Here is a 23,375-nt window from a genome sequence, read left to right as displayed (position 1 = left end):
ATATATAGTGTGTACTTACCCCAATTTGAGGGGACTGCCAACAAGTAATCACGGGCCAGATGTAGGAAGCCGTTTGCATGGTACAAACTGCTGAAATCGCAGTTTGCCCCATGCAAACAGCCTAACGCGATGCTCATTGACAAATTGTGAGTCGATAACGACTCGCAATTTGTGAATGCGACTCGCAAATAGGAAGGGGTGTTCCCTTCCTATTTGCGACTCGCATCGCAATGCAGAATTGCTTTGTGAGGGCGAATGCGGTCGCAAAGCAATTCGCAGTTACCACCAGTGTCACACTGGTGGTAACTCATTCGCAAAAGGGAAGGGGTCCCCATGGGACCCCTTCCACTTTGTGAATGTTTCCCAAAAGGTTTTTTCAGAGCAGGCAGTGGTCCAATGGAAGCGAGGCTTCTGTTGGCAGGAAGAATGGTGAGTGGGAAAACCGTGTCGGGCAAACCCAGGCAGCTGTGGTGTCACTGGATCAGTCCGGAACAAGCAGTAATTGGAAGCCACAGGCAAGTGACCTTGAATGATTTGTTATAAACAATGATTTAAATAATGAAATAACCAAAACAATGATATAAATAAACAATGATTTGTTGTAAATTATTAACATTGGACATATTTCAATTCTGAAATTGTGAATTCAATAGCAATGAGGCTTGTGGAAGGGGTTTGGCCTTCAGTTATGTGCACTTTTTTTTTGTTAAATCTTTTTATTGCATTTATAACATAAACAAAACGGATACTACTAAAATACTTATAAAAGATAAGAATAGAGTGGGGAAAAAAAAAAAATAGATAATAGAAAGGTATGAAGATTATACTCTGTTTGATAAGTGGTCGCGAGTCTGTTGTTTGGTGGTCTGATGTAGGGGGTAAGTCCGCCGTGCGGGGGGGAGGTCTATGGGGCGATCAGGGCGTAGGGTAATGATTTCGAGCAGGATGCATTTGTCGTAGGTGGAGTGTACCTTTGTGGATATAGTTTCGCGGCTGTATATCTAGGGTGTGTGTTTATATTCTTATCATCTGTGTTCGAATGAGGTTTCAGGTCTAGGTAGTTGTGTATAGGAAATATGTTGGTTGTGATGTCTCGGATCAGTATCTTTCCAGAAGACTAGGGAGGTCGTGTATCATCTTTTTCCTGTAGTTGATCCGCTACGGAGTCCCATATATCAGCATGCTTGACTACCACTCCACTATCACGTAATGTGTGCAACACCTATATTTCTGCATTGACCCAACGCTGTACGTCAGTTTTCCAGTGGCGGGAATCTGGGGCGCTAGGTGATTTCCACTGTGTGGCGATGAGTCGTTTGAGGATTACAAATGCTAGATCTGCGCATCTGTGTTTTTGTTTATCTTTGCTATGTTTGTGTCTGATACCCAATAGGCAGGACTCAGGGGTAAGTGCTAGGGGAATACCCAGCCATGTAGCAATTTGTTGTGTGATGTCTTGCCATACTCGGAGTAGTGGTGGGCAGTTCCAGGTCATGTGCAAGAAATCAGCTTCCGTGTTACCACACCTTGGACAATCAGAACTAGCTTGGGGGTACATGTGATGGATTCGGTGTGGAGTCAGGTACGTCTGGTGCAGGTAGTTGAGCTGGGTGTATCTGAAACGTGCGTTGCGCGATACCTCGCATGTGGATGTGAGGGCCATGGACCATGTTGGAGCTGTGAATTGTGTGTGAAGTGCTTTTTCCCATTTGTTCTTAGCTTGTGGCTGTGCTTCTTCTGGGTTAGCTCGTAGCACGTTATGGATCCCTGAGATTCGTGTTGATGTACCGGTGTCCGATAGCAACTCATGCAGAATAGGGGATGGTAGTGGTTCCCTGCTACCATGTCCCCATGTGTTGCGTATTAGAGATTGTAGTGCGCCGTACTTAATAAAACTGCCCTGTCCCAGAGTGTACGTCGACGCGAGTGCCTCGTAGGGGAGAAATTGGCCCTCTGCGAATAATTCTCCCACTAACCGGAGGCCTTTAGCGGCCCAATCAGAGAGACACAGACGGCCATGTAATCTATGTACCCCTGGGATGGCGAGTAGTGGGGTCTTAGGCGAGTATGGTGGTTTTTCTGGGTCCTCTGTTCACATAGCGCCGCCACACCCTTTCGGCCACTTTTAACAGGATATTGTTGTGTCGCGATAGGGCTACAGGTCCCACGAGCCATTCCAATATGTTTAAACCACCCAGTTGTGTGCTCACAGTGTGGGTTTCCGAGTGAGTGGGGTCTTGTAGCCAAATTAGGATCCATTGCAGCTGAGCAGCTGCGTAGTAGAGCTCGAATTGTGGTACACCCATCCCGCCTCTGTCCAGTGGTAGGCAGATCTTAGCCAAAGCCACACGTTTACATCCGGTGCTCCATATCAAGTCTATCAACAGCTTGTTCAGCTGTGCGAAAAAAGTGCTAGGAAGCCATAGTGGTAGGGCAGCGACAAAATATAATAGTCGAGGGAGTATAATCATTTTGATTAATGCCACTCTACCCATAGGTGATAGTGGTAGTGCACACCAAAAGGGCAGCAGTCCTTTTATTGATCTTATCGTCTGGTCTAAATTGCCCTCCTTGAGGTCAGATTCGTCATGATATATGTGCACTCCTAGATATTTGAAAGTGCTGTAAGTCCATTGTAAATTATGCTCAGTGAGTATGTGGGTCTGTGTGTCGGGTAGTCGGCGCATGGGGAGTAGACATGATTTGGCCCAGTTAACGCGTAGGCCGGATATGTCCCCGAATGAGTTCAATAATTGTAGCAGAATTGGTAGGGATTCGGTATGGTTACGTAAGTATATTAGTGCATCGTCTGCGTATAAGGACACTATGCGGTGTTCCACGCCGTCCGGTATGCCCCATCTTGTGGCTTCATTGCACAATTTAGCCGCGAGGGCTTCTATGGCTAGTGCGAACAGAAGTGGTGACAGGGGGCATCCCTGTCGCGTGCCTCTACCGATCTTGAATTTTTCGGAAGTGATGGTGCCCGTTTTTACTCTAGCTATGGGTCTGAATATAAGATAGATATCCAGCGTGTGAACACTTTACCAAATCCCAGTAACTGCAGGGTTGCCATCAGATATGGCCATCCCAGTGTGTCGAAAGCTTTTTCAACGTCTAGTGAAACCGCAACTCTGGAGTAGTCTGTATCAGGAGTTTCAGCGATCAGGCGCAATAGGTTCCTGATGTTGATAGAGGTGTTGCGTCCTGGTATAAATCCTGATTGGTCTGGGTGTACCAGGGAAGAAATTATTGGGAGAAGTCGGTTGGATAGTACCTTACCTAATATTTTACAGTCCGTGTTTAAAAGTGATAGGGGTCGGTAAGAGCGTACATCCAGTGGGTCGCGGCCCTTTTTATGGAGGACTACTATCGTAGCTTTGCGCTGTGAGTCTGGGAGACGACCTGTTTCGTATGCCTCCTGTAGCATGGTCAGATATGGAGTGAGCGTTTGTGATGAGAAAGTCTGATAGCACTCGATTGGTAATCCGTCTCCCCCTGGTGCTTTATTGTGGGCTAGCTGTTGCAGTGCTTGTTTTATTTCGTCACTTTCAATGGGTTTGTCTAACTCTAGTGCTTGTGCAGCCGTTAATTGATTTACGTGGGAGGTCCTGAAGAAATCTTCTAGTTGTGGTGCGAGTGGGGGAGGTTCTGCCTGATACAACCTTGCATAATACTGCCTAAATGCGTCGTTTATTTCTGATTGTGTGTTCACTATCACACCAGTATCTAGGCGGATGGCGTTAATAGGAGTATGCTGCTGGGTCCCTTTCGCTAACCAGGCCAGCATACGACTTGATCTATCGCCCTCAGCGTGTAATCGCGCCGTATGGTATCGATAGTCGAATTTTCGTAGGCGGGTTTCGGCATCGCCCCATTGTTTTTTGAGTGTTATTCTTTGCAGTACTATTTAAGGCCGCCTCTCATTCTGCCTTCCGTAATTTCTCCTCGGTATTGTGTAGCTCAGAGAGCAGTGTGCGCCTGATACCTCCTGCAGCCCCGATGCACATGCCCCTGACTACCACCTTATGTCCATCCCACTCGATTGCGCGTGTTGTGGCTGTTTGACTATTAATTGTGAAATATGACTTTATGGTGTCAGCTAGTTCTTCCCGGAATGGCGGGTCGCGTAACAAGATGGGTTGTAAGCGCCAAGTGGGTATTCGTGATGGTTGAATACCCCATCTCAGTGTGACGATTAGGGGGCAGTGGTCCGATAGGGTTTTGGCCAGATAGTTGGCGCTATGTATTAAGTGTGTTAATGTGGGCGAGCATAATAGTAAATCAATCCGTGTGTGGAGGTTGTGTGCGGGTGAATAAAAGGAATATTCTCTAACAACGGGATGGAGACTTCTCCATGTATCGTGTAGCCTCCGTTCTGTTATCCAGGACCTTAACATCTCAGATACCCGTCTACTAGGGGCGCTTATTAATGGCGGGTGTGATCTGTCCATAGAGATGTCCGGTACACTGTTAAAATCTCCTCCCCAGATAATTGGTATAGACGGGACCCGTGAGATCTGTGCGGATGTGGCCCTCAGGAATTCCCCTTATCCCGAGTTTGGGGCATATATACCAGCTATGGCTAGCAGTCTACCATCCAACTCTTCAGTGAGGCAGACATATCTGCCATCTGTGTCTACATACGTGTCTTGGACCGTGTATGGGATCCCTGGTGCGATCCATATCAGTACTCCCTTTGCATATTTGGATATTTTAGTTCCATAAACAGTGCCCGACCAGCTCTTATTAATTTCCTTTAATTCTTGTGTGGTGACATGGGTCTCCTGTAGTATAGCTATATGCACTTTGTGGCGTCTGAGATATGTATGTACTCTGCGTCTTTTAGTTGGGTTAGCCAGGCCTCTTATGTTCCAGGTTACAATGTTGTATGCCATTGAAACGTTTTGTGTACGAATCACTAGCGGTGCATGTTTTCAAGTAGGATTTGCTGCGTCCCCTCACCCATCGCCCCCCCCGACCTCCCCAGATCCAATCAACCCTCGAGTGTGGTGTGGTTAATACATACCTTAAGGAGTTAAGAGTAAGAGGAATATAGAAGAAAGGGGGAAAGGGGAAAAAGTGTGAATAACCAGGCACAACGGGTGAAAGAGTGGCTTCGAGCCGATTCGTGTCCATACGGGAACCCATCTGGTTCAGGGGGCTGCTGTGGTATGTGGTCCAAGGTGGCCGCGGTGTCCGGCCCATTTGGGTGTCGTCTTCTCCCCTTCAGGCACGATCAGGCCGGAAGGCCCGCCGGTTTCAGGCGCATAGTGTTTGTGGCTTTCGGAGTAGGTTAATCGCTGCATCTGTGTGTTACCTTTTCAGAGGTCGTCTGCGGTGCGTGGTGTGACCACCGGTCCCGAGATTAGTGGGGATGTGGGCAGGCTTTGCGGGGACCCCACCGAGTCCGAGTCCGTGGTACCATATTCGCGGTTGTGCTGTGTTCGAATACTCGAGAACCTATTAACGTCCTTTAATGCTTGAGCTTGCCAGTCCGATGCTTGCTTTTCAGTAGGGCGTGATCCGGTTCTAGGTTTCAATTTCCTTTTCTTACGCTTTTTTTGTGTTAGCCATTCCTTTTGCTTTGGGTGTTCATCTGTGGGGTCTATCAAGCCCTTGGCGTGGATCCAAGTCCATACGTCCTCTGGGGACGGGAAGACGTGAGTTTTATCGCCATCCACTACTCGTAGTCTGGCAGGAAACATGAGGGATTATGGAAAGTTCTTGTCGCGTAGTACCTGTTTTGCCTTAGTAAAGGTGGCACGTCTGCGCTGGACCTCTGCTGTATAGTCCGGATAGGCTGTGACTTTTACGTTTTCAATTTCGATGGGTCCCAGCGCACGGAAGCTCTTTAGGATTTGATCTCTATCACGGTAATTCAACAGCCGGGCTATTAATGGGCGAGGAGGGGCTCCCGGGCGTGCGGGACCGCCCGGGATCCGGTGTGCCCGCTCCACTGTCAGAAAAGGGGAGGCCTCCTGCCGTAATATGTGATCTTTTAGCCAGCTCTCTAGAAATAACTCTGCGTTAGGGAGCTCGATTCGCTCCGGGAATCACATAAATCTAATGGTATTACGGCGTGAACGGCCTTCCGCCTCCTCCACGCGTCTTTGGTGCACTTTATATTAGCTATGTATGCCTTTTTCTCTACATAACTCGTCCATCTACACATCTTCAATCACTGCTTTTTCTTCTTCCTCACCCTCTTTTCACTCTTTTCCAAATGCACTTCCTCGCATCGCCCTCACTTCACTCCTTCCAAACATACAATGTACTCACTCACATTTAAGCATTTTATTTCCTTTTGCCTTGTAAATATTTTACATCTGTGTGTCCTCTTCACACACATTTACACAGAATTTGAATTGCAACTGGAATACATGACTATAATATAGTTCTGTGTGCTCTGCAGAGAGGCCAACCCAGCTGAGAGGTACTTTGCTTTGGCTTCAGTCTCAGTGTCAGAGCTCTCAATCAAAACCCCGAATAAACATCTTACACGGCTCAAAGTATACACTCTACATGAGTAATAAGATGCACAGAAAAAATATAGAAGCACAGCATGATAAAATAGCTAACTCTCTTGGGGAATGCAAGATTAAGTAAAAAATTGACAATAAGAGAAGAACTCCATCATTGACATGCATTGCCTTAATGTTTTTAACATTCATTGTTCGTAAAGCAATCCACGTTTTTGGCATTAATGATAAGGGCATGAAGTTAGGGTCAGTTTGATGGCCATACAGCAGATAACTGTCTCTACTACAAGCACATATCTCTCTCTTTGCACTTGACTCAGATATTCGTATCAATTCTGCAAGGGACCAAAAACCCTGTTCGTCTTTTGGATCAATTTCACAGGGACAAAAATACAGCAGTTCTACTTCTAAAGGGGCCATGGACATTCAGCCAGGGTCTGGGGTGTCACAGTGGGGCTGGCTGGCATGTCCAGGGGCCTCAGCACAATACTGTATACATAACACAAGAATAGCATTATAACACATACCGTTACCGCAGGCAAGGCACTAAATCAAACATGTTTGCAACCACTCTTACATGTGATGAATGGGGAAAGGGTGGATATATGCCTGTGAATAATGGATATCTGGAATCACACAGGGATGGAGACTCTGACACCAGAAACCATGATGCTAAAAACGTTACTGGACTACAGTGGATACTGCCATACACCACAATAAAAATGAAGGGCTTTAGAGTGGTAAGACGTGCATCATGCGTGACTTTGCAGAAAGTTGATTTACTGCCTGGCTTCTGTCTCCAGCTTCAGACCGAGGCAGGGCAGGCAGCTGGGGACCAACAGCCCAGACTTAAATACATCAATTTGTTTAGAAATACTATTGTATCTCAAAATAAATCAATCTATTTAATAACAGTGCAGGAATGTGTAAGAATTTCAGTGGGGCATAACCCCTTAACCCTAATGGAGAAACCACTCCTGCTTGTTTTTATTTATATGTCTGTTTCATAATATTCATCATGGGTTAAAAAAAAATTTATGACACTGCACACAGCAAAATGTGCACTGTTTGTTTTATAATGACATGTTGTACTTGAAGAACTCCGGAGGAAGCCTTTAGATACATATCTTTGTTCACTGTAGGCTATTTATCTATGAGTCTTTCCATGGTTTATGTAACTAAATTTATTCTGATGCTGGCAATGACATTAGGTCAGAAGGGACTCAAAATAGTCATTTGGGGGACAGTGCTCGGATGATGGTATTTGAGGTTTTATAATGCTGTGTTTTGATTTTTTGTTGTATTGTTACATTTGCTCACCCCATGCTCACTGTGCGATTTTCATTGCTTTGTATAGTGAAATTATCTATATAAAGGCATGATTTTGGGGGCAAGCCAGAGGTTCTTTTGGGTCTCAACTAGGGTTGCTGCTCTTTTTCTTGTTGATTTACTGCACACTCTGGACTTACTCTAATTCCCAGACTTGCTCATTGCTGCATCTTTCATAAATGCTAGAGAGCCTTAAAGGGATTTGGGGCCAGATGTAGCAAGCCGTTTGCATGTCACAAACTGCGAAAATCGCAGTTTGCACCATGCAAACGGCCTCAAGCAATGCACATTCACAAATTGCGAATCAGTACCGACTCGCAATTTGTGAATGCGACACGCAAATAGGAAGGGGTGTTCCCTTCCTATTTGCGACTCGCATCGCAATTCAGACTTGCTTTGTGACAGCGAATGCGGTCGCAAAGCAACTCGCAGTTACCACCAGTGTCACACTGGTGGTAACTCATTCACGAAAGGGAAGGGGTCCCTATGGGACCCCTTCCCCTTTGTGAATGTCGAGAAAAAAAAATATTTAGGACCACTGCCTACTCTGAAAAAACAAAAACAAATGGTTTCGGAAGTTTTTTCATTTTGCAACTCGTTTTCCTTTAAGGAAAACGGGCTGCAAAATGAAAAAAAAACTGCTTTATTTAAAAAGCAGTCACAGACATGGAGGTCTGCTGACTTCAGCAGGCCACCATCCCTGTGAGTGCAGGGACTCGCTATGGGGTTGCAAAATGCGACCCACCTCATTAATATTGATGAGGTGGGTCTTTGCGACCCCATAGCGAGTCGCAGTCGGTGTCTGAGACACCGTACTGCATCCGGATTTGCGATTCGGAAATTGTGAGTCGCACCGACCCGCAATTTCCAGATCGCAAATCCGGACCTTCCTACATCTGGCCCTTGATTTCTATGTCCTATGACTGCATTATTGAGACTGACAATATTTTGGCCTTCTGTGTTTCATTTTAATATTTTAATAAACCATAATAGTTTCCCCAAATTATTGATCCCAAACTCCAGGTCTGAGTCAGGTTTTAGTCATTGACTGTTATTTGAAATGCTCTTTTGAATCTTATCTTCAGGGACACATTGTCTTATCGTTTCTTGAAGACAACACACCCAACCCAGCAATGTACATTACAGGCATAAAGATTATCTGAGGAATAGCATCCACAGTAGTTGGAGGCATGTACAGGGAAGATTTAAGATAATAGATCTACCTCAAGATATATTTTGTCCCTGTCCTGCCTGCATTCCCCCATTTCTATGATCTGGCCAAATTTTTTACAGTAAGTAAATGGTTCACTTTTGAGGGTGGTAAAAACATAAAATAAACAGAGTTAGAAAAGGGTTAATTCACACTCAAGAGATAGGCAGTCTAAAGAGTTTGCTGACAAGTATTGTCAGACAGCCCAGAGAATGGGGAGTGGAATTTGTTAGCCAGTAATAGTCCAGGGCCTACGTCGAGAGCAGGAGGCTCCATGGAAAACGTGGATGGTGGAGATAATTGAATAATCCAGGTCTCATTAGAATGGCTGTCTCTTAAAGGTCTTTTGACCTTTGTCCTGACACTGGCCCTGGATAGGGGTCAACATGTTGACCGTTTTCTCTCTTATGATATTGACTGGGTCACTTGTGAAATTGTGTAAACTTGGAAGATGTGTATGGTTCATAATGAGTTACCTTATAATATATCATCAAAGGCAACATGTTGCTCATGCTTAAGTTTTCACACTTTTCTTAAATAAATTATATTGTCCGTTACCTTCACCAATTTGCAATGAGTCGTCACACAATATGCACTGTGCAAATATAATATTGTTTCATTATGAGTTACAATATAACTTAAATTAATTTTAATATACACAGCAGTCTGAATTTGTAATTTTTATTTATTTATACTATACATGTGAGTTTACCAGTTATAGTTTTATCTTGTGTGTGTCCCCACCCTGATTGAACCATTCATTTTATGTACTGTAATTACCCTGGTTCGTGGGTTCAAAGGCCCCTATTGGTTGCTATGCAAATATAATTATTTGTGTTGTTCTGGTATTCCAGAGTTGTTCCTGAGCAAAGGAGTGTGAGTACTAGTAGGGTGGAATGTATTGGGAGTGAATATGGCGCTTTGATATTGCATTGTAGGAGCTGTAATTTGAGCATGTGAATTGAGTGGACACCTGAATTACACTGCTTATGAAATGTTTGGTTATGCACTTTTGATTTGAGGGTCATTGGGTGGTTCAATTACTGTGGTTTTGATGATTTTAACATATTTGCTTAAAGAGTCACTGCTGGCTGTTGTGTCTGGTTATTGTGTTTGCTTAGATGTGAAAGGATGGATTTTGTATTTGCATCGAACAATATTGGATTTGTAAGTTATTTCCTGGTTAAGGTAATCAGATTTATCTATATCCATGATCTGGAGATATAGGCCCTCATTACAACATTGGCGGTAAATCCCGCTTACCGCCGTGCAGAAGACCACCAACACACCACTGCGGGTGGAATTCCGCTACAGCTATTACGACCCACAGCCCTGAATCCGCCAAAATCCAGACACCCACACAAGTCCGCCACACCAAAGGTCAGTGATAAACTGGCGATAACAAAACCTCCACCGTCACGCCAACAGGAATACGCCCACACTATCACGACCCACGAATCCACGCAGCAGTCTTTCAACCGCAGTAAACCATTGGCGGTACACACCGCCGCGCTCAAAATACACACACATTTACAAAACACAACCACATTGGACAATTCGAAATACACACACCTGATACACATACACACACCACTCCCACACACCCAATCCAATATATAACACACACCCACATCACCCAAAAACCCTTACGACCAAAATTGAGAAAGAAGCCCAGAGAGAGACACCACCAGAAACAACACTAGCATCCACAGGCACACAACACCATCACACACACAACATCCACGCACTTCAGACAACACATACAAACACATTCCCTCACACATCACAACCAACACCACCTCACACATCACCTACACCACATCATGGCACCTCAACAACAACCCAGGTTCTCTGAGGAGGAGCTCAGGGTCATGGTGGAGGAAATCGTCTTGGTAGAGCCACAGCTATTTGGATCACAGGTGCTGCACACCTCCATTGCTAGGAAGATGGAGCTATGGCGCAGAATCGTAGACAGAGTCCACGCAGTGGGACAGCATCCAAGCACACAGGATGACATCAGGAAGAAGTGGAACGACCTACGGTGGAAGGTGCGTTCCGTGGTCTCAAGACACCAGATTGCAGTACAGAGGACTGGCGGCGGACCCCCACCTCTTCTCCCACAACTAACAACATGGGAGGAGCAAGTCTTGGCTATACTGCATCCTGAGGGCCTCGCAGGAGTAGCAGGAGGAATGGACTCTGGTAAGTCAGATCTTAACTATTACATCCCCACCCTACCTGCATGCCATCACATACCCCACCCTCACCCTCACCCCATCACTCCAACACCTCACAAATGTCCCACTATCACAACCCACCCATTCCAACACCAAGCCCTGCTTGCAACACCTAAGCATGGACACCCATCACCAAAGCATGTCCACTACAGATACCCACACAGACCCCAAACCAACTATCACAAAAGGGCTAACACAATGATCCAAGCACAGGAGTAGAGGGTACCTCACCAAATGCACAAGATGTCACACACAGATACTAAAACTATGCATTTACACCCCAACAGGACCCATAGCCAACGTCACCGGACAGGAGGTGCCAGACATATCCAGTCTCCCCACAGAAGAGGCCCACAGTGATGACAGCAGCTCTGCACGCCTGGATCAAGATGACCAGCCCAGCCCATCAGGGACCTCGGGACAGTCAGTTCCCATGACACAGTCCCAAACCACCACTGAACCTCCCCCCTCAGGAAACACCACCACAGCACCCACCGAGCGGGCCCATCCCTCTGTCCCCAGGACACATCAATCAGCAGTGTGTCCACCACTACAGGGAACCCAGGCAAACCCACCAATCCAAGAAAATCAGGGACCTGGGGTCAGTGGCAGTGGGCACACAGTTCAGGGGACACAGGCACAGGATAACAGGGAATCTGGGAGGACTGCTGTGCGACGGGGGAGGACAGGCCCAGGGAAACAACACTCCAGGAGGCACTCTCCAACATCATGGGAGCTTACCCCATAAGCTGGAGACCATGGGCACCATACTAGCCAAGTTTCAGGAGACCCAGCGGCTACAGGAGGAACACCACCTGGGGATCAGAGAGGACTTGAAGTCCATTAACAATACCCTGGTCACCATTGCAGGGGTGCACAGTGGCACACCAACGGGCCCTTGACACTAGCCTGGATGATGAACAGCCCTCCACCTGCACTAGTGGACAGGAGGCACTGCCACAGGACCAACAGGCCACCAGCACCTCACCCCCTGCAGAAGGAGAACCACCCCGCAAGCGGTCCCTGAGATCCAGGAACAAGACAGAGAACATTGCCAAGACCCCTGCCAGGAAATAAGACCCTCCTGAATGTCACCCTTGTGTCCCACTTTGTCACCCTGTTCACCTTAAACTGCCATTGCTCCCCTTCCTATGCCCCATTGGACAATGCACCTGTGAGACCAAGAGACTGGACTCTGCCATGGACATTCCTCCAACATCACCCCAGCCCAATTCACACTCCCCTCCACTTATTTGCAGTGAAATAAACACCCTTGAATCACCAGAAAATCTGGAGTCAGTCTGTGCTTTCACAAATGTGTAATTGCAAAATCTCTGGAATATAGCAATGTCAATATACTTGTTCACATACCAATGTTACACAGCTGTATGCCAGGAGTAAACATAGTAGAGTTCACAAATTGGGACCCAGATCTGTGAAATGGAAAGCCAAAGGGACAAGTCAGGGTCCATACACAGAGTGAAAAAGGCAGACTTATGCTAGGTCCTACAATAGTATGAGATGTGGGAAGCAGTTCCATCTTCTTACCTGTGTCTCACTGGAAGTAATGCATGATGATGTTGTTTCGGTTGTCTTCATCTTCTTCTTCTGCTTCCTCATCTTCACTGTCCACAGGCTCCACAGCTGCCACAAGACCAGCATCAGGCCCATCCTCCTGAAGAAAAGGCACCTGCCGTCGCAAAGCCAGGTTGTGCAACATACAGCAGGCCACGATGATCTGGCACACCTTCTTCGGTGAGTAGTATAGGGAGCCACCAGTCAGATGGAGGCACCGGAATCTGGCCTTCAGGAGGCCGAAGGTGCGCTCGATTATCCTCCTAGTTCGCCCATGGGCCTCATTGTAGCATTCCTCTAGCCTTGTCCTGGGATTCCTCACTGGGGTCAGTATCGATGACAGATTGGGGTAACCAGAGTCACCTGCAAATATCGAGGGACAACTGTTAGACATCCTCCAAACATTAGGGAATCTCCCATACCCAGACAGCAAATGAAACTGTGTGGGGACTTTAGGCTCACCTATTAGCCACACACGGTGCCTCTGTAGTTGCCCCATCACATAAGGGATGCTGCTATTCCTCAAAATGTAAGCGTCATGCACTGAGCCAGGATACTTGGCATTCACATGGGAGATGTACTGGTCTGCCAAACACACCATCTGTACATTCATAGAATGGTAGCTCTTCTGGTTTCTGTACGCCTGTTCATTCCTGCGGGGTGGGGGGGGGGGGGACAAATGCCACATGTGTACCATCAATGGCACCAATGATGTTGGGGATATGTCCCAGGGCAGAGAAGTCACCTTTCACTGTGGGCAAATCCTCCACTTGAGGGAAAACGATGTAGCTGTGCACGTGTTTCAGCAGGGCAGACAACACTCTGGACAACACGTTAGAGAACATTGGCTGAGACATCCCTGATGCCATGGCTCCTGTTGTTTGAAAAGACCTACTGGCCAGGAAATGGAGTACAGACAGGACCTGCACTAGAGGGGGTATTCCTGTGGGTTGGCGGATAGCTGCCATCAGGTCAGGCTCCAACTGGGCACACAGTTCCTAGTTTGTTGCCCAATCAAGTCTGTAAGTGATAATGATGTGTCTGTCTTCCATTGTCGACAGGTCCACCAGGGGTCTGTACACCGGAGGATGCCGCCATCTCATCACGTGCCCCAGCGGACGTGCCCTATGGAGGAGAACGGTGAGCAGAGGGTCATAGAACACTTAGGTATCACAAGGCTGTTTTGCAAAAACGTTACGTTTTCTCTATTTCACCTCTGTGCCCACTGCATCAACAGGTACAGCTTCCACCCCACCTACCAGCACCACCCTCCCAGCTACCCCTCAGCATGGTTCCCATGCCCGCTCGCCCAGGAGGGTGGGCATCTCCTTCGCCCCAGGCACCTCAGCCTCTGCCTCAGTGAGCCCTGCTGCCCTCAGTGAGAAGGCTATTGACCTCCTGAGACCCCTCAGTGTTGGGCAATCTACCACTTTGAATGCCATCCAGGGTGTTGAGAGGCATTTGCAGCAAACAAATGCATACCTGGAGGGCATTCATTCTAGCCAGGCGGCCCAACAGAGAGCATTTCAGGCTTTGGCCTCAGCACTGATGGCAGCCAATGTTCCTGTGTCCGGCCTCCCCCCCTCCAACTTCCTCCACCCAGGCCCAACCCCCTGTACCTCAGCCTATCCCAAGCACACCATCAGACCAGCATGCACACTCATCAACACACAAGAGTGGACATGGCAAACATAAGCACCACACATCCCACAGGCACTCACACAAGCACCGTCCCCATGCAGACACAGCAACATCCACTTCCTCCACTGTGTCCCTCTCCTCCACGTTCTCCTCCTCCCTCCCTGTCTCGTCTCCACTCACACCTGCATGCACTACATCTTCATCCACTACCTCCATCACCAGCACGCCCATCATCACACACCGCTCACGTGCACTCACCACCCCACTACCATTCACACATCCCCTTTGTCCTCTCCCAGTGTGTCTGTGAGCCCTCCTCCCACCCTGTGTTGTAGGTGCTGTACTCACCATGGTCGTCAATGGCATCTTTCCTGCTCCTGATACAAGAGGAGGAAGAGCAGCATGGGCAGGACCTGTAGTTCGGGCTCCATGGCATCCTGATTCCTCGTTGGGTGTCGAGAGGTGAGTGGTTTCCCTTCCAAGTACTGTTTCCATTGTGCTTTTGATAGTGTTGGTACCGCCCCGGAAAAGGTGGCGAATAGGCCTGTTGTAATACAGTGGGCGGAACCTTGTGTTCCGCCTGTCTATTGGCAGTTACCGCTGCAGTGTTTGTTTCTACCGCCGTGGTGGTCGGAGTGTTAAAGTGGCTGTCTATGTTGGCGGTTTCTGCCATTTATTTCCGCCGGCCTGTTGGCGGTATTACCGCTGCTTTAACACCGACCGCCAGGGTTGTAATGAGGACCAAAGTTTTCAAAAGTCAGGGAGGGATTGGGTAGGTGATAAGCACAGGGTGAAAGACTAGTGATTATTTTGAAAGGTTCTTTGGGTGGATTTGAACACATTGTTTAAGATTATTGTTTCCAAGGAAATGTGGGCTAATTGTAAAGAGGCTGTTGCTTAGCCAACAGAGGAGCCTCCAGGAATGTCTCTTATTAATGGTCCAGCTGCTGGAGAAATATAAAGCAGTGATTGAACTGATGAAACACAAGGTGCATGAGAAAAAGGTGAATTGGGCAAAAGGAGGGCAACACTGGAGCTAACAGAGTCAGTGCATACATACTATGAGAGACATATGCAGATATTTAGAAAGTCCAGTGGAGTCCATGATCCAGCTAAAGGAGGCATTAGAGGATCCATATCAGCTTTCATATTGGGTGTGTGTCCTGCACTTAGTTCTCATTTTCTGCAGAGTGTGATGTGTTGGCAGACCAAGAGCATAAATGAAATACTCAAATGTGCAAAGTATTTCAATGACTGCGTCAATGCTATGCAGAGAAATATCAAGCTAAATTTGGTAGCTTTGGAGAGGTGATGAAAACCAGATGGTGAATTCAAGTTTTGACTCTGGTTTTGTTGATGGTAACATTCTGGTGTAAATCTTAGGATATAAGGAATGGAAGGAGTTGGTGTGCAAAGAAATGTATGTATGTCTGTATGTAGCATAGGTTAAGACGACACCGAACTCGTCAGGAAACCCCCAACCCTCAGAAAAAGACAAAGATTAGCAAGGAAAGAGCCATTTTTTAATCAATTTTCTAAAGCGTAAATAACTAGTTTCTGCCCTAATGGTTAGAGGGAGGGAGTTCCAGCACTTAGCTGCAGCTACAGAGAAGGCTTTATCACCCCACTTCACTCTATTAGTCCGGGGAACCTGAATGTTGTAGGCTGAGGATGATCTAAGATATCTCTTTGGTTTGTACCAACATAATTTAGCGGTCAAGTATTTTGAACCCTGGCCATGCACTGCTTTATAAGACAAGCAAAGAGATTTAAAAATAATCAGTTGAGCCACCGGAAGCCAGTGTAATTGTCTGGAACTACTTCTCACTGAGGTCCAACGAGGGAGATTAAGAACAGCTCTGGCGGCTGAATTCTGAATCAGCTGCAGCCTATTGAGCAGGCCTTTATCTAAATTGAGCAACAAGGCATTGCAATAGTCTACTTTAAACATTACCCAAGCTAAAGTGGCGGAAATCCTCCATTTATACTGGAGAAAAGGAAAAACTTTCCTTAGCATTTTAATCAACCACAAACCGTTTTTACCGTGTGGTTTACCTGATATTTGAAAGACAGTTGATCATCAAACATAATACCCAGGTTCTTACTAACATTGGTAGGGGTAGGAAGGGAACCACAGTCTGTTGGCCAACAACGTGGATTCCAATGTTTAATACCAGACCCAAAACAAAGAATTTCAGTCTTAGCAGCATTCAATTTAAGCCAGTTGGTCCCCATCCAGTTACTGACCTCCTTCATACAGTGGTTAAAATGGTCCGCCACCTCCTCCCAGTTTTTATTAACTGGGATAATAACCTTTGTGTCATCTGCATATGAGGTGGGAATAAAACTAAAAGATCGGACCAAGTTAGCCAGCGGGGCAACATAGATATTAAACAGGGTAGGGCTCAATGAGGAACCCTGTGGAGTCCCACAAGGTAATAGATAAGGTGTAGAATCAAAATTACCACATCTAACAGTGGTCCATCTGTTTGTTAGAAAGGATTCCAAAAGTTTCAAGGCCCTACCTCTGATGCCTACTTGATAAAGGCGGGTCATCAAAATCTGAGGGGATATAGGGGGTCATTGTGACCCTGGCGGTCCGAGACCGCCAGGGCTATAATGACTGAAAGCACCGCCAACAGGCTGGCGGTGCTTTCTTCCCTATTCTGACCGCGGCGGTAAAGCCGCAGTCGCACCGCCGGGGCCGGCGGTTTTCCACCGTTTCTGCCCCGGCGGTGATAATCCACCAGGGCAGCGCTGCAAGCAGCGCTGCCCTGGGGATTATGACCCCCTTACCGCCAGCCTGTTTCTGGTGGTTTTCACCGCCAGGAAGAGGCTGGCGGTAAGGGGTGTCCTGGGGCCCCTGGGGGCCCCTGCACTGCCCATGCCACTGGCATGGGCAGTGCAGGGGCCCCCTAACAGGGCCCCGGCCAGCTTTTCACTGTCTGCATAGCAGACAGTGAAAAGCGCGACGGGTGCAACTGCACCCGTCGCACGGCCGCAACATCGCCGGATCCATTCGGAGACGGCTCCTGTGTTGCGGCCTCATTCCCGCTGGGCCGGCGGGCGCAAACTTGGTTTGCGCCCAGCGGGAATGTCGGAATGGGGGCCGCGTGAGTGCGGCCGCATTGGCGGCCGCATGGCGGTTTCCGCCTGGCGGGCGGCGGTAGCCGCCCGCCAAGGTCGGAATGACCCCCAAAGTATCAAAGGCTGCCGACAAATCTAATAGGACTAGAATGGCGCCTTGTCCCTCATCCACGAGTCTTCGAATAGAGCCGGTGGATGAGATAAGAGCAGTCTCCGTACTATGCGCTTTCCTAAAGCCATCCTGAGAAGGATCTAAAGCTTCCACTTCCCCAAGAAAATCTGCTAGTTCCCTATTAATAATTTTCTCCAGAATCTTGGCAAAGAAAGGAAGGAGCGCAATTGTCCTTAAGTTATCTAAGTCCTGCCTATCCCCATCTAGCTTCTTTTTCACAGGAACTACTATAGTCTCCTTCCATCTGGCAGGATAGCATCTAGAACTAAGGATTTCCTGAAAAATAGGAACTAAAGTCTGAGCCATAAAGTCAGGGGCCATTTGAATCACAGAGGGAGGACAGGGATCCAGGGGGGAACCCGACTTAATATTAAGGATCAGTTTGCTAATACAGTCTTGGGTCGAACATTAAAAATCAGACAGATTTAATCCACCTGATATAGGATCAGAGGAGGTCGAAGAGATTGGCTCTCTACCTTCCTCAGGAGAGACAAAGTTAGCATGGGAACAGAGAATCTTATTCTCAAAACGCTTTGCTACCTTATCACAGAACTCTTGTGAATTTACTAGTTCAGGTGGCCTGGAGGGAGTAGATAGTTCCTTGATCACCTTAAAAAGCTCCCTCAGAGCATTCAAGGCCTCCTGAACCTTAGCCGTATAGAAGGTAGATTTGGCCTTGAAACACGCCGCTTTATAGATTTTAAAAGTAGACTTAAGTAAGTCCCTTTCCTCTGGGCCAGGATTCAATTTCCAGCATCACTCAAGTTGACGACATGTCTGCACAGGTTAGGAATGTGATTCAGCAGAGTTGAAGTAGAGAATCCGTGAATAATTCTAAGGGAATGAATGTGAAAATCAACATGATTAGGAAGAGTGCCTATTGTCATCTCTGTGGAAAAATTGGGCATTGTAAGCACAAATGTGGAAAGAATCTAGATTAAGTCCAAAATGATTTTGTTCCACAGATGGAGCAGAATGCGTATCAGATGGGACCAAATTGTGTCCCAGCTCAACAGTGCGTATTAACAGCAATTCCATGCCACCACACCCCCACAAATATTCCCATAGCTCTAGTGTTGCAGCAAAACAAGAAAAGTAAAATGCCTTATTATCAGATTTCAGGTTTTAAGCAAAAACATTTGATCATAAAAAGGTATTTTCCCCAGTTTACATCAAACATGACTGCTTTGTGATGACGTTGCGCGAGGGGGGACAAGTATTACATACTTGCTATAGTCTATAGGTAGATTAGAGTGTATCAGGTGACTGTTCACCCCGTATCATTTTTTATTCATACTGGGGCTACCCACTCCATGGTTCATTCCATGGAAATTTGAAAAAGAAGTCCAAGTAGTAGGTATCTGTAACAAACAGATAACAAACCAAGTTTCAGCAAATGTTCCTGTAAAATTGTTTGTTTTGAAAATGATCACCAATTTATATTTGGTGTTTTGAGACCTGTTAACTTGCTAGGTAGGTATTTAGGCCCTCATCATGAGTTTGGTGGGCGACAGAGGCTGAGCGCCAAACTCGTACCGCCATTAGGCCGCCTGTGCTGCCTGAACCCCGCCGACCCTATTAGGAGTTCACTGCAGGGCCAGCGAGTTGTATGTGTTCTAACCAGACTTGAATCAGTATTTGTTTATTCTTTGGTGCACAAGAGTAAAGGTACTAATCATGGGTGCATTAGTGCTGGTAGAGAATTTACCCTAGTGTGATTGATAATGCAGCGGGAGTACTTGTTAATTTTTTATTTTGTGTAATTTACTTTCTTCCATTTAATTCATTTATTTAGGCTGAACAGACAAGGTTGATTTTGATATTTGTGTGTGTGGTTTGTTGAGGCTGAAGACGTTTTGTTGATTTTGTTTATGAAGAAGTCATGCTGCAATTTGTTAATTGTCACTGGAGAGTAGCCGATGTATTGGTTAGATATTCCCACGAGTCCTGCAGTCATTGGTCAGCTGCTGTTATAGGTTGTGCTGTGGTTGGTTGACCTTTGCCATAGTGGTGCTGTGATTGGTGAGTTGTTCTTTGTTTTTGCTTAGATTGAGTACAGTTTAAGTGAGGAAAAGTGGGTGCTGTATTGAAAAAGCCTAAAGTTCCTAAGATCCCTATTATAAAATGTTAAAAGATACTTCCTGAAGGTTCCTCTGCATGTAAAACTATGCAGATGTCTGTTTTCGTAAGCGCTTGTGGTTAAAAGATTGTCACAAGATCACACCCAGTGACGAGAACATGCAATTTCCTTTAGAGGGTGCATTCAATGGCAGAAAACTTGATGATGTGATGTGTGAAAGAAAGCTGCAACCTAGAACTGCAAAATTTGGGTATTGAATGAATGTGATCAAATAGCTGTAGAGAAGGAAAGAATGTGAATAAGAAAACAAGCTAGGAATACAGTGAATCAATGTTTAGAGGCAAAGTGGGCATGCAGAGAAAGGCATGGAGAAAGGAAAGCTCTTCTTTAAACAGATGACTCACAGGCACCGAGACCGCTAAGACATGATGTGGGTGCTGGAGAATTGCGCGCAGTATGTATGAATTGATATATCTGATCAGAGAAGCAGCTAGGTGTATATGTGAAGCAGAGAACTAGCAGAAGAATATGAAATTGATTTGAACAAAAAGAGGAGCTTGCGTAGAAATGTAAGATAGATTTGAATGAAAGTGAAGAGAGAAAAGTGAGACTACTAACTCTGCTAGCACATATCTAATAATTAATCAACTGCATTAAGGACTGGACAGATTTGAAAAAATACACATATGAGTGGAAGGAAAAGGCTGTCTCTAAAAATAAAAAGATTGATACTGAAAGAGAAGTAAGAATGGTCATAAGTAAACTTCAAATGGAAATGGTTGTGACAGAATTTTCTTTGAGAGAAGTGCATGGAGCAGCATATGTGCATGTGTCTTAAAACAGGTCCTATCTCTGAGCAATTAAGACAACGTTTTCAAAAGTCAGGAAGGGATTGAGTAAGTGATATATACAGGGTGAAAGACTAGTGATTATATTGAAGGTTCTTTGGGTGGATTTGAACACATTGTTTAAGATTATTGTTCCCAAAGAAATGTGGGCTAATTGTAAAGAGGCTGTTGCTTAGCCAACAGAGGAGCCTCCAAGAATGTTTCTTATTAATGGTCCAGCTGCTGGAGAAATATAAAGCAGTGATCGAACTGATGAAACACAAGGTGCATGAGAAAAAGGTGAATTGGGCAAAAAGGAGGGCAACACTGGAGCTAACAGTCAGTACATACATACTATGAGAGACTTATGCAGATATTTAGAAAGTCCAGTGGAGTCCATGATCCAGCTAAAGGAGGCATTAGAGGATCCATATCAGTTTTTATATTGGGTGTGTGTCCAGCACTTGGTTATCATGTTCTGCAGAGTGTGAAGTGTTGGCAGACCAAGAGCATAAATGAAATACTCAAATGTGCAAAGTATTTCAATGACTGCGTCAATGCTATGCAGAGAAAGATCAAGCAAAATTTGGTAGCTTTGGAGAGGTGGTGAAAACCAGATGGTGAATTAAAGTTTTGACTGTGGTTTTATTGATGGTAAAATTCTGGTGTGAATTTTAGGATATAAGGAATGGAAGGAGTTGGTGTGCAAAGAAATTACACGTCTGCACAGGTTAGGAATGTAATTCAGCAGAGTTGAGGTAGAGGATCCGTGAATAATTCTAATGGAATAAATGCGAACATCAACATGATTAGGAAGAGTGCCTCTTGTCATCTCTGTGGAAAAATTGAGCATTGTAAGCACAAATGTGGACAGAATCTAGATTAAGTCCAAAATGTTTTTCTTCCACAGATGCAGCAGAATGCAAATCAGATTGGACTAAATTGTGTCCCAGCTCAGCAGTGCATATTAACTGCAATTCCATGCCACCACACCCCCACAAATATTCCCATAGCTCTAGTGTTGCAGCAAAACATGAAAAGTAAAATGCCTTACTATTAGATTTCAGGTTTTAAGCAAAAACATTTGATCATAAATAGGTATTTTCCCCAGTTTACATCGAACATGACTGCTTTATGATGACGTTGCCCAGGGGAGACAAGTATTACATACTTGCTGTAGTCCTAGAGTGTATCAGGCGAATGTTCAACCCGTATCATTTGTTATTGATACTGGTGCTACCCACTCCATGGTTCATTCCATGGAAATTCCAAACCTACCTTTCTCGAAAAAGAAGTCCAAGTAGTAGGTATCTGTAACAAAAAGATAACAAACGAAGACCTGTTAACTTGCTAGCTAGGGATTTAGGCCCCCATCATGAGTTTTGCGGGCGGCAGAGGCTGCACGCCTAACTCATACTGTCATTTGGCCGCCTATGCTGCCTGAACCCCGCCGACCCTATTAGGAGTTCACCGCAGGGCCGGCGGGTGGAAACACTGTTTCCGCCTGCCGGCCCTGTGGTGAAAACGGTCTTAACATTGATGCCGGCTCGTAATTGAGCCGGCGACAATGTGGCGGTGCGGTGGGTGCAGCAGCTCCTGTTACGCTTTCCATTGCTCGTAATTGAGGCAGTGGAAAGCGTGATTGGGGCTGTGGATGGTGACCCCTGCACTGCCCATGCCAAGTCAATGCCGCCGGCACCCCCTTTCTGCCAACTTTTACATGGCGGGGCTACTGCCATGGAAAGGCTGGCAGAAGGGGACTCTTAATCCCCAGGGCGGCGCTGCTAGCAGCGCCGCCCTGGTGGATTGAGACCGCCAAGACCTCAGCCGGCGATCTGACCCTGGCGCTTTCGCCATGGTCATAATGTTGTGTCCGGACCACCACTTTGGTGTATCTAGGTCATCACATTGAGAAAGGGGCAAGGAAAGTGTCTAAAGAAGATGTTGCGCAATCCTGATAATGAATTCTTCAACTGCCTAGAGGCAAGTGAGGGTGTTTTGGGGAATAGTTGGCTACTGTCGTTAGTGGATACCAAATTGTTTCTTGATTCCAAAGCACTTAGTAAGGCTTACTTGCAGCGACAAATGCATGAGTGACTTCCTAGAACTCGGAGACAAACTATGAAGTATATCTGCTATAAGAATCACAAATTATGATAAGGATGTTTGGCTGTATTGATGCAAAAGTGAAGGGGTGCACTTTCAGTTCCAGTTCGAAAGCATGGTGAAGTAAATCAGCCTGTAGAGTTACCTCTCTTCTACATTTGATCAAGTAGCCTCAACTCTTCCTGGTTGTTTAAAATCTGTAGTAGAGGTTTGCCTTGCATTATAACAGAGTGAAGGAATTGTTCTGGTTTACATATGTATTGTGCTAGTCCCATATTTGGCTAAGATTTTGTTCACTCATACACAAACTCAGTAGATGACAAACAGCTACCTGACAAAATATGAGCAAACAACATTGGCAGATGACAGTATTTTAACCAGAAGGTGCAATAAAATTATGATGGGAGATTTTTGAGGAGGACTTGGCGCTCTTCTTCAATAAAATCCAACATAAATTCGATATTTGATTACACAGTATCAGCGTTAGACAATGAAATATATCACAATAATAATATCAGAACGATACTGTTAATGGAATCTGTTCGGTACTTCAATGTTGAGAATAGTGTATGGGGACTTTGAGCGTGCGATACCAGTAAAGAATAGTCCATCTTCTACCTTGACTGTAGAAG

This window comes from Pleurodeles waltl, chromosome 6 (assembly GCF_031143425.1).
Source record: "Pleurodeles waltl isolate 20211129_DDA chromosome 6, aPleWal1.hap1.20221129, whole genome shotgun sequence".
NCBI lineage: Eukaryota > Metazoa > Chordata > Amphibia > Caudata > Salamandridae > Pleurodeles > Pleurodeles waltl.
The sequence above is the reverse complement of the archived record's forward strand: the minus strand, read 5'-3'. Positions refer to the sequence as shown.